At 46.8% G+C, this 11760-nt stretch overlaps 1 long non-coding RNA gene across 1 annotated transcript; it reads right to left on the bottom strand.

The window, feature by feature from the left end:
- Positions 1-9696: 9696 nt before the first annotated feature.
- LOC149362171 (uncharacterized) lies at positions 9697-11280 on the bottom strand. The gene is made up of 2 exons (XR_016288482.1): positions 11197-11280; positions 9697-9764 (listed from the first exon to the last, which is right to left on the bottom strand). It is a non-coding gene; the product is annotated as an uncharacterized LOC149362171 (long non-coding RNA).
- Positions 11281-11760: the final 480 nt, after the last annotated feature.

The following is an 11760-nucleotide window of genomic DNA, read 5'->3' as shown; positions in this document are numbered from 1 at the left end:
TAGCGTCAGTCACTGGGACGTAGCGTTTGAGTTAGGCAGTGCACAAACAGTGACCCCGACTTCATCAACACCATATCACTGGTGACGAGCCTTGGGTATACAAGTACGACCCGTAAACCAAATCCCAGTCGTCACAGTGGAAGCATTCCACGTCACCAAGACCAAAGAAGGCCTGCCAAGTGCGCAGCAATGTGAAAGTGATGCCGACTGCTTTCTTTGACTCCCTCTGTGTGGCACACCACGCGTACGCACCCCACAGGGTCAAACAATGACCAAAGAGTACTACAGGGATGTCCTCCGTCGCCTGCGTGGTGCTCTGCAGCGCAAGAGACCGGAGTTGAGGTCAACAGGAAATTGACGCATCCATCACGGCAATGCCCCTATACATTCCTCTCACTTTATTCACACATTTTTGACGAAAAACAAGACAGCAGTAGTTCAGCAGACTCCTTACTCTCCTGATATGGCCCCCTGCGGCGTATGGCTGTTTCCCAAAATCAAGAGGCCAATGAAAAGAGCGCAATTCCAGACAAGAGAGGACAATATGGCTGCAACGACAGCTGACCTAAACTCCATTCCGAAAGGAGCCTTTTCGGAATACTTCAAACAGTGGCAGCACCGCTGGGAGAAGTGTGTGGAGTCCCAAGGAGACTACTTTGAAGATGATTAGGTTTCCAACGCTCCAGTTATGCCAGTTTTTTTTTTCTTCGGCGAAAGGTCGGATACTTTTCTAACAGACCTCGTATATGCGGCTTGGCGTCTGCAGCGTTGATTCCGATGCGACGCTGGATAGGCAGCGCACCCACCCTGCCACCATGGCAGCTGGCAGTTAATGGTTGATAGCGGAGAGTTCGCTCATCGTTGTCAGCGCAGCGCATGCAGCCCACTCCCTCGGATCGCCCCACGTGCATATAAGCGCGATTCAGGCGTCCACTGACCCAGGGAGCCAGTAATGCGCACTTCATTTCCTTAAAATTATCGCAGCGTAAACGTTTGCAACGCCAAAGGCAATGAACGCCGACAGCCTATGGCTTCTGCGCCGCGTTTCTGGCACAACGTCGTCAATGCCTGCAGCCCACATCTCTCTATCATCACCCCAGCGCGGTTCAGGCGTCCACTGACCCAGGCAGTCTCCTGCACACTTCATTTCCTTAAATTGGCACAAGGTTGTCTTCGCAGCTGAAAGCACGACTGAGGTGTCCACTAATGGTTACGAGGGGAAACGGCGACGCCGACAAACGCAAGAAGGGGCGCCAAAGGGCTGCGCTCTGAAACGGTTAAGGAACGTCAATATAATCCTCCCGTCTACAACGACCGCCGCCGTGAGTTAAGTTGCCCGTTAATCCGCCCCTGTAATATGCCTCAACTAACAACATAGCCGCCGCGGTGGCTCAGTGGTTATGGTGCTCGGCTGCTGACCCGAAAGACGCGGGTTCGATCCCGGCCGCGGCGGTTGAATTTCTTTGGAGGAGAAATTCTAGAGGCCTGTGTACTGTGCGATGTCAGTGCATGTTAAAGAACCCCAGGTGGTCGAAATTTCCGGAGCCCTTCACTACGGCGTCTCTCATAGGCTGCAAATGGCCCAAGTTAAGGGGGGGGGGGGGGGGAATCTGATGGACGCCGCGACTATTTCCCACCCTCGGTGTTTGCGCCACTGCAGGTGCCGCCGTCTAGTCGCACTTTTTCGAGCATGAGTGGGTGAAACAGCTTGTTGGGAACTGCCCGAACTCATCAGATATGCCTTCGAAGCCGCCCGGTCCCAAGGGATCTCGGCCGTCTGACAAGGACGGGATGGCGAGGCCGCTGTCCTGATTATCTGATATAATAAAGTTTGTCTAAGTCTAAGTCATTGGCGAGCTGTGCGATTTACCACTTCCGAGGAGCGTCGACCTCTGTCTGCATGTCTTTTTGTGATGTTATTCAGCAATCAGCTTTGCTGGCCTACAGACCCATAGAGTTTCTTATTAGTAAGAAACTCTATGTACAGACCAGCTGAGCAGACGACAAGACTTATGACCGGACTGGTCTTCTTTCTGCGCCGCAATCCTCCCGGCACCTCGTATGGATACCAGAAAGAACTTAATATAAAAAAAAAACAAAAGCAGACGAAATCTTATTATCTAACGTGGCGCCATCCCATTAAAAAAAAGGAAAACTACCAAGTTATTGTCAATGTTCTACGAATGGATTGTTTAACGTTTTCCTCTATTAATAAAACATGACTGTCGCCAGACTCAAAATTTATCCAGCACCTCTTTATTGTTTATGACAAAGCGAAACAGAATATAAGAAAATGTTAAGAAAAGGTTACGCCACCTTCAAAATAAGCTTAACTACGTCAGATGGCCTACGTTAGTTAAACCTCTTGCTCAGAGGTGGCGGAACCATCTGCACAGTCGCTGAAACTGGCCAGCACAGATATGAGCCGGCGTTTCGCAACTGCTGTAACAGAAGTAGAAGTGTTGCCCGTACTCGAAGCTGGAAGAGAGATAAAATAATGTGACACCAAATATTGGCGCAGATGCGCACTGTTCGCCGTCTCGCACTAATGAGAAGTCGAGCATCGCAGTGACAGATGCGAAACAGGAGCGTTGAACAAGCCGTCGAGTATTGCGGCCGACGTCGACGACGCTCAAGCGAGCAGCCCGAGCAGCAGACGGGCAGCAGAAGAGCGATCACGCCGGAGCTACGCTCGCCGCCGGGCTCCGCCCTTCTTTGTGCTAGCCCCTGGTGCTCTCGGCCCGCGTATCTATCATGTAAAAGCCCTTGTACATATTGTACATAACGTGTTGGGGCTAGGCTCGGAGGCCTAGCCCGAACAGTGGTGGCAGCGGTGGGATGCCAAATCACAACAGTTCGCAAACCACGAAGCTGCCCTAGCGACGTGGGAATCATTCAAGCGAGAGTTCCTGAAGGCATTATCAAACATCGTCAGAAAAGAAAGAGCTCAGCTGCTTCTACAATCACGCATCCAACACCCGAATGAGACTGTGACCGCGTACGTAGAAGACATGAAGCGGCTTTTTCGACTTGCCGATCCTGACATGACGGAGGAGAAGAAGGTGGAGCTTTTGATGCGTGGAGCTAAAGAGGCACTTTTCGGTGGTCTGACCCGCAATCCACCGAAGCCTGTCGCTGAATTCACTAGTGAAGCAGCCGCCATTGAGAAAATATTGGAAGCACGAGCCCGTCGTTTTCCTCGACAGCTCCAAGTGGCCTCGACTACCCTCTCGGATGGCGCAGCATTTGGAGGCAACCTGCGGGATCTCATCCGCTAAGTTGTACAGGAAGAGCTGCGAAGCCTGTTACCATGTTCTAGCAAGCGTCAAGTAGGGACCCCTGAGGAAATCGTCCGCGAAGAAGTGCAGCATGCGCTTGGCTCCCCGCCATCGACGCCTCGAGTTGAAGCTCCAGCTTAAATTTGACCTACGCCTTTGCAGTACGCAATTCTGAGCCCCAGCGACACACACCCCCTCTTGCATCACCCCCTCGTCATTAAAAATTTCGACTTCGTGTTTTAAATTTCTATTTGTGTTTTGGTATATGTATTGCAATCCAGAGACCCTCCAGCAAGGTCCCGAATGCCCTGCGTGCAGTAGGCTGTCAAAAAAATTAAAAATGCTTGGCACTTGCCGAATAGCACGCATCCTATGCCCCGCATCTGCAGAAGTTTTAAGCGTTTTTTAAAGCACGTAATTAGTTCACCCCGCGCTGCATGCGCTATTAGATTGCGCATGAGAAATATATTACTGTACCGCACACCAATGCTAAAGAGTGAAGCATGGAAGTAAAATATGGTGTGTGATAAGACTCCGCAAAAGAGAAATGATAGATTTCATTGCAAATGCATATCTACTGAGCTCCATCATAAACTAAATACTTATCCCAAACAGCATAACAAGGTTGATCAGAACCCATCTACGTTTTAAGTTTTTTGTCTTGAACCCGTTTGAACCGGTTCGAACCGGAACGAAATGTCGCTTTGGAGCCGAACCCGGAACGGAACACGAAAAATGTTAACACGACTTGAACCGTACCAAAAAGAATTCCGGTTCGACACCTTGCGGGCCAGCAGTAGAGCAGCGAGGACCGAAGGTGCCGAGGGCCATGCAGCCGCGCAAACCACTTTGAAATTTTTTTGTTCTAGTGCCGCGCCATCTCTTGTGGAGAAATGAACACGCGCGCACAGCAGTGTTTTTATTATGCAAAAGGTGGCGTTTGCGTAGGGTTTTTTTTTTTTGTGCTACTGGCGCGAGTTTCAAATGTTTTGCTCCTGGATCTTGCTGGCAATCTTCATCTCACCATGCCCAGAGTAGCTTCGAATACTCAACAAATTCAATATATATTTTTTACTGTAACGTCTCAGCCTTACTCTCTCTGCAGCTGCAACGAAACGGACGCTCAGGGGCTCAGGAAAATTAAAAGAAAAGAAAAGAGCACAAAGCTGTTTGGTTTTCGCTCTCTTAGTGTGACCTAATTGCGTGCACATGTAGATTTTAGATGCGCCTAATGAATGCGCATTATTTATAGCTCAGATTCCCAGTTGTTTTTACGTGATGAATGTATATGTACTCAGACGTCTCTCAGATTTATCCTTCGGTGCACAACATTCACATATACAGACATGCGCAGATACACATAGTTGCTAGGTGCGAGCTACGCGTGCACGTTGAAGGCAAACAAACTTTGTCTTTTTCGTTATGTACACACGTGTACATCGGGAGTCCTATATAAATCTGGTTTGGTTTGGTTTGGTTTGGTTTATGGGGTTTAACGCCCCAAAGCGACTAAGGCTATGAGAGACGCCGTAGTGGAGGGCTCCGGAAATTTCGACCACCTGGGGTTCTTTAACGTGCACTGACATCGCACAGTACACGGGCATCCGAAAACTGACCCCTTTGGAGCGTTTCACACGGATGTACAATAAAAAAAAGAGTTTACTTTCTAACTTTTTTTTTAGATATAATCCAAGATATTTGCATGCCTGAAATAGTTATTAATGAAACTGGTATTTTAGCTTTATTAAACAATCTTAAAATAACTAATAGTTCGGATCACCTCGGCTTTAACAATAAGTTGCTGAAGAACACATCCCAAAGCATTAGCGCTGTGTTGTCCTGTTTGTTTTCGCAATCATTATCACACGGATTATTCCTAATGACTGGCGGGTAGCCAAAGTAATACCTATATTTAAATCAGGTGAGCGTTCCTCTCCATTAAACTATCGACCCATCTCGTTAACCAGCACTGTTTGCAAACTACTTGAACATATCATTCATAGCCAAGTCATCAGCTATCTCGAAGATCATAACATTATTTTCGATTATCAGCACGGTTTTCGCAAGGAATTTTCTTGTGATACTCAATTAGCTGGCTTTATTAATGACTTACAACTATCACTTGACGCGGGCTTTCAGGTCGACGCAGTGTTCCTGGATTACTCAAGAGCTTTCGATCGGGTTCCTCATCAAAGACTTCTACTGAAACTAGCACAGCTTAATATAGACCCTAACGTGCTCGCTTGGATTAAGGACTTTCTATCATCTAGAACTCAGTTTACCTCCGTTAATAATTCTAACTCTTCCTCTGCTAATGTGACATCTGGGGTACCACAAGGAAGCGTGCTAGGGCCAATTGCTTTTTCTAATCTATATTAATGATTTACCTGCCTGTGTAACATCTAGACTTCGCCTTTTCGCTGATGACTGCGTAATTTACCGTAACATTACTACAGACAGTGACCGTCAATCGCTACAATCTGACCTGAACGCAGTAAGCTCTTGGTGCGCATCATGGTTAATGACATTAAACGTCTCTAAAACTAAACTAATATCTTTCACTCGCCGTACAGCTCGTATTCCAACCACTTATATTCTAAATGACAACACTGTGGAACTAACATCAACATACAAGTACCTTGGGGTGCACCTTCAGTTTGACCTAACATGGCATCACCATATCGACCTCACCCTAGCATCTGCTAACAGCTCACTTGATTTTCTTAAACGTAACCTCAGATACGCCCCTATACACGTTAAAAAGCTTGCTTATATAACTCTAATACGCCCTAAAATCGAATATGCTGCGGCCATTTGGGACCCTATTAAAGCCTACGTTATCACTAACATTGAATCCTTGCAAAACCGTGCTGCTCGTTTCATATTTTCAGACTACTCACCCTTCACAAGCGTTTCAGCATTAAGAAAACGTGCCGAACTGGAAGATTTGTCATATCGCCGTAAACTTGCTCGCTTAACCCTTTTCCATAAGCTTTATCACCACCCATCCCTACGCCGTGATTTGTTTCAGTCACCTCATGCTCTCTTTCCACGCCGTGATCATTCTTTCAAAGTTAAACGCGTAAACTGTCATTCATCGTCTCATGCCAATTCATTTATTCCCCGTACTATCACTGAATGGAATAGTTTGCCATCAGTCATTGCCACAGAAACTGACAATAAAAAATTCCATGAGCTTCTTCGCTGTGACGGAAATGTGTAAATGTTTGCTGTTTTTGTTAGTGTTCAATTTTTCTTTGTGTGATGCCTTATGTTTTAATTAACGCTTTTTTGTTACACTTACTTGTTAAAATGTATCGCGATTACTTATGATTGTGCCCCCCCCCCCATGTGGCCTTTAGGGGTAACTTGAATAAATAAATAAATAAAACATAAATATCTCCGAAAACAGCTGGGACAAAGACGGCTGAGTTTATGAAAAAAAGGGGGGGGGGGGGGTTGAATCTAGCGGTTAGGGGCATTACGTACGTTGAAGGAATGTTCTTAAAGAAAATAGTTTGTCTCGTCTGCTTTCTTGCCCGTTGTATGCTGAGCTGCAGCTGATTATAAATCTTAGAGCAAACAGTTAATTTACATAATTCATCGAGATATCCTGTCTTTTTACGTGCATATTGCATTCGCGACAGTTACAATTGACTCATTTTTTGGGTTTGCGCTTTGCAGTGCATGTTTTATGTCGACAGTATGACGGATATGTGGCCTACCGCAGGCGTTTCGCCCAATCTCTACAGTTTTCGCGTGCACTGGAGAGGCTACTTAAATTTGCTTGCAAGCTTCTCGAAAGCCTTCGAATTTTGCGCTGTGTAGGGAAAACTTGTTCGGGCCACAGAGCGCCCAAGGTAACTGTGTGTCCGAAATTAAACCTATGAACGGACGTTACTTACGGAGGGCAACACTGTCCGCAAGAAAGACCAGCAGTATAGCTCCAAAATTAGCTACTCACTAAGAGCTAATAAGCCCACTATTTCGCACGTCTTACTGTTATCATGATGCTCTGCACTACTAACAATGCTGGGCCGAAAAAAAAAGCGTTCTTGTAACCCCAAATGTCTCCCTTGAAAGATTGCAAAACAGCTACGGTGAAATAAATACCCTTAGTACTTTAATCCAAAATTCCGAACAACAGCACACGCACGCTCGGTGCCAACTCGGCCAGTATGAATATCACACATGCGTTCCGAAACATAGTGAATATGTTTGGCGGCGACACAAAAAACGCCGAGCGCCAGGCTGGGGGACGCTTGTACCCATTTTACCGGTGTGTGTCCGGCGGTGGGTTTCGAACCAACCACCTCCCGCAGCCGAGACGGGCGCTCAATCCACTAGGCCACGACTGCGGTGTTGGCACAACCGCGCCAAATAGGCTTTTATACACACATGTGTAATTTTTCAGTTTTTTTAACCGATGGCTGTTTTCTACTTTATTTTTGGAGGACAGCTCCATAATAATAGATCCAACGTCCGAACGCTTTCGGCGGCCGGTTGGGCATCGTTGACGTCGACCGCAATACGCGACGGCTTGTTCAACGCTCCTGCTTCGCATCTGTCACTGCGATGCTGTACTTCTCATCAGTGCGAGTCGGCGAACAGTGCGCATCTGCGCCAATATTTGGTGTCACATTATTTTATCTCTCTTCCAGCTTCGAGTACGGGCAACTGCTCTACTTGTATCACACCAGTTGCGAAACTCCGGCTCATATCTGTGGTGGCCAGTTTCAGCGACTGTGCAGATGGTTTCGCCACCTATGAGCAAGAGGTTTAACTACCCTAGGCCATCTGACGTAGTGGCGTTAATTTCGTAAAGTGGCGTAGCCTTTTCTTAAAGGGGTCGTGAAACGTTTTGCGAAAATTTTAAACGACGTGTGTATTTGCAATTCTGACCCTTCATTTTATAGTATACTTTGGTTCGTTTCATCGTCTGGGTTGATTGAATAGCGAAAAAAACTAAATTTCGGTTTCCCAGCGCGCGTCCCCCTCAACTTACAGCTAACGTCATTTTAAGAAGTCAATCAGAGGCTTCTGTCGTCAACACAACATGGCGGCTTAGCGAGGCCTGTTTAGCCATAGTTGACCGAGGTTACAGCACGCATATTGATTCGAATGTGGCACCGTCGTCTGCTCAGAATGGGGTCTGCTAGCTGTCAAGCTGACACATGTGCGAAAACTTGGACAGCGCGCCGCACCAGTCGCCGCTTGCAAACTGCCGCCTACAGCAAGCAGGGACACGGAGCGGCAAGCATCTTTGCGCCATGCCCGGCCCACATCCGATGTAACACTTTGCCACCGCACACCAGCGCCTGCGCGCTGCTTGGCTACTGAAGTTCGCACCAGAAAAGACAAAATAGCGATGTTATCAGAAAGTCTGCCGGCTGCACTCGGGCGGCCACAAAGCACGCCTGCCCACGTAGCGCGCTTTCGGCAACGGCGCTGGACGCGGGCGCGCCCTGCGACGAACTGCACTGCTCTCTGGCTGCCCTGGTCGTCGCTAGGCCTGTTCGCATCGAAGCCGCGGTGGACAGCGCTTCGGAAGTAGCCTGGGTTATAATAAAATGCCTGCTTTTGGCATCGCTTTACTGTCAACAGCATCGTCTCACAACAAAACATATGGTCATTGTTGCGGTGCGCTCGGCAGCGGAGCTATATAGCGGACGCCAGGCGCGCAAGCCGGACCGCAACGGGCATGCGGCAGCTGAGCGGCGGTTGTGGCAAGAAATTTGCTCGTATTACAGTTGCTGCTTCTACCAGCAACTCGGCATTGTACAACGATCCTCAAAAATGATCTATTTTCCACACTTCTTGCTCCCAAAGTTTATTATTTACGTGAAGAAAAATATTTAGCTCATTTTTATGACGCCAGCGGACGGGATCCAGGTTTGCCGGCCGGCCTGCAGACTCGCTGTATTTCACATTCGCACCAGAAAAGACAAAACAGCGCCATGCTATCAGAAAGGCTGCCTATTCGAGCAGTGGCAGCATGCCGAGCTTTCGGCAACGACGCCGTCTGCGGACGCGCCGGGCGACGACCCAGATAACCAGGTGGCATCCTCTGGACATCCACCCGATATCGCCCTGAAGATATCAGATATCCATATGATGTCCATTAATACCCACATGATGTCCACTGGACATCCTCTGGACACGTGTTTTGACACAAAGTGGCAATCCACAGAATGTCTTAGGGAGACCCAATAAGATGACAAGAGGATATCCTGTCAACATCTTCAGAACATATTTTAAGTTTCCTTGCGATGTCTTACTGACATCTCCTTTCAGTCTTTTGGGTGTCCAGAATGACAGTTATTCCCACTGAACATTAAATATGCATGCACCCTGAACACCCCTTCGAATTTATGCAGTTCCTTCATGCACATATAAAAAACTTGACCTGACAAGCTAATATCTTTTTTGAAATTTTTATTTCAAAAATGCTTGGTCCATTTCTCTTCATTCACCACTTCCAGTGAGCTGTGAAAATAAGAAAAAGCATAAACTGATGACAAGTATACCATGGAGCAGTTTTCATGCCCACACAAGTGAACAAAAATCTTAAGTACTGCACAAGACTGCTGGGCTAATCATGGTAAGGTTGGATATTAGAGAAGTTACACATGTGGCTAGAGTTAATGCCACAAATATTAACAAGTCACAGCCGAAAAGAACCCTTACGGGATGATGAGAGCACCTGTTATCAGGGGCCACCTTAATAGAACACATTGGAGGCAACAAGGCATCAAAAAGTGCATGAATGAGTTGGTTAAACGTTAACGCTGGCCACTGGTTAATGCTGGCCACTTATTATGTATGTTAGTTCAAATTGGAAAGACGTTAAAGAGAAAAAAATGAAGACATTGAGGAGAATAAAGTTGTTCAAGCCAAAAGACTTTGAACTGAAACACTAATTTAATGAAACAGGGATGAGGAAAGTACTTGCAGGAGTCAAGAACAGGCAAAAGTGGTTGTTATAGCTGCCTTGGGAGAATTTGATGAAAAACCCCAGGTAGGTAGAAAAACTCGGCGGGCTTTGGTAATCATGTTCGTGCAGCATTGAAAGCAAAAAAAAATGGAAAAAGTAGCTGGTCGCTACACAGAATCATGTTTGTGCAGCATTAAAAGCAAAAAAAAAGAAAAAAGTAGCTGGTCACTACACAGAATCCATCTGAGCAACATCCCTACACGGCAAAGCAGGAGCCAAGGCATGTCAAACAATGTATGACAGTGTGGAAGCAAGGGAAAGAAGTATATATGACTACACAAAAGCAAAACAACAAAGACATCAACCTCACCAAGCCAGCGAAGGCAATGACTGAACAAGTGTTGGCATGCCCAAGATAAACCAGGTAAAAGCAGCACTTTATAAAGAAGACTGTTGGAATTACATAAGTCACACACTATGAAGAATATACAAAATTTGCCGCTCTTCAGGTACAGTCACACACAATGACGACACGCTGCATTGTTACTTTTCTAATCGCTGCAATGTCAGACATTTCAATACTTCGTATCCACAATACTGTCTTCGCTGTTCTAATCGTTGCAACGCTCAGTCACTAACATAGATGTAAACACAACAACACAAGCCCCTTGCGTTTCGTGTGCGCCGTCGATCACTACAGAACTGGATGGAACGCTTAGATCGGCGCTGGGTGCACTGGATTGCTTTTCTGAACGCCCAACAAAAGTGGATTCGCAACTGGGTGATGCGCCACGATCACACGTGTTTTCAAACAGAACTCGCGTTGCTGGCTCGCGCTGCTCCGTCGCATTCCCGCTGCCTTCAAAGAGTGAAAATGATTTTTTAGCTATTCTTCTACTAACACGAACTTGCTACGATTTGTGCTTCATTTTAGGCATGGCGAGAAATGCGTACTAAGACCAAAATCAGGAAACAAGCACTTACCTCTCACATGCGCCGCCGCCGACCTCGAAAAGCAATGGACGAACTACAGGCATGCAGGAAAGGCCAGCCAGGCGCTGCACAGGCCATGGTGGTGCCGCATTTACAGCACATGCCCCTAGATTGCGTATTAAATTCAATTTCTGAGTTTAATAACTGAAAGAAATTTCCGTGCTAAGTTTACTCAAATACTTTACCATTTCGTGTATTACACCATGATTTTCTACGCAACAAAATAAAGATGGCGACGACGGCGGTACCGGTGGCATACGGGGCAGCATTTTTGGAGAGCTTCGCTACGGTGGCTAGTTTGGCTGTGTACAAACTGAGTAAGATATATGCAGTAATAAAAATTCTGACATGACTGTTTCAGAAAATGCTAAAACAACCAGCGCATTTCAACGGTGTGGAAATAACAAGGGAATAACGAACGAAAAGTATTACTTTCCACCCATAGCTGGCGCCTAAATCTGCAATCTCCGTGATGTAGGATAATCGCGAGACAGCTCGACGTCCCGGTGCAGATAAAACTTTCTTGCACTTTGAGTTGCCCCGGACTTGGAGTTT

This window comes from Amblyomma mixtum, chromosome 2 (genome assembly GCF_055824585.1).
Source record: "Amblyomma mixtum isolate Tamu chromosome 2, ASM5582458v1, whole genome shotgun sequence".
Lineage (NCBI taxonomy): Eukaryota > Metazoa > Arthropoda > Arachnida > Ixodida > Ixodidae > Amblyomma > Amblyomma mixtum.
Note: the sequence above shows the minus strand (reverse complement) of the source record. Positions and strands in the feature narration are given on the sequence as shown.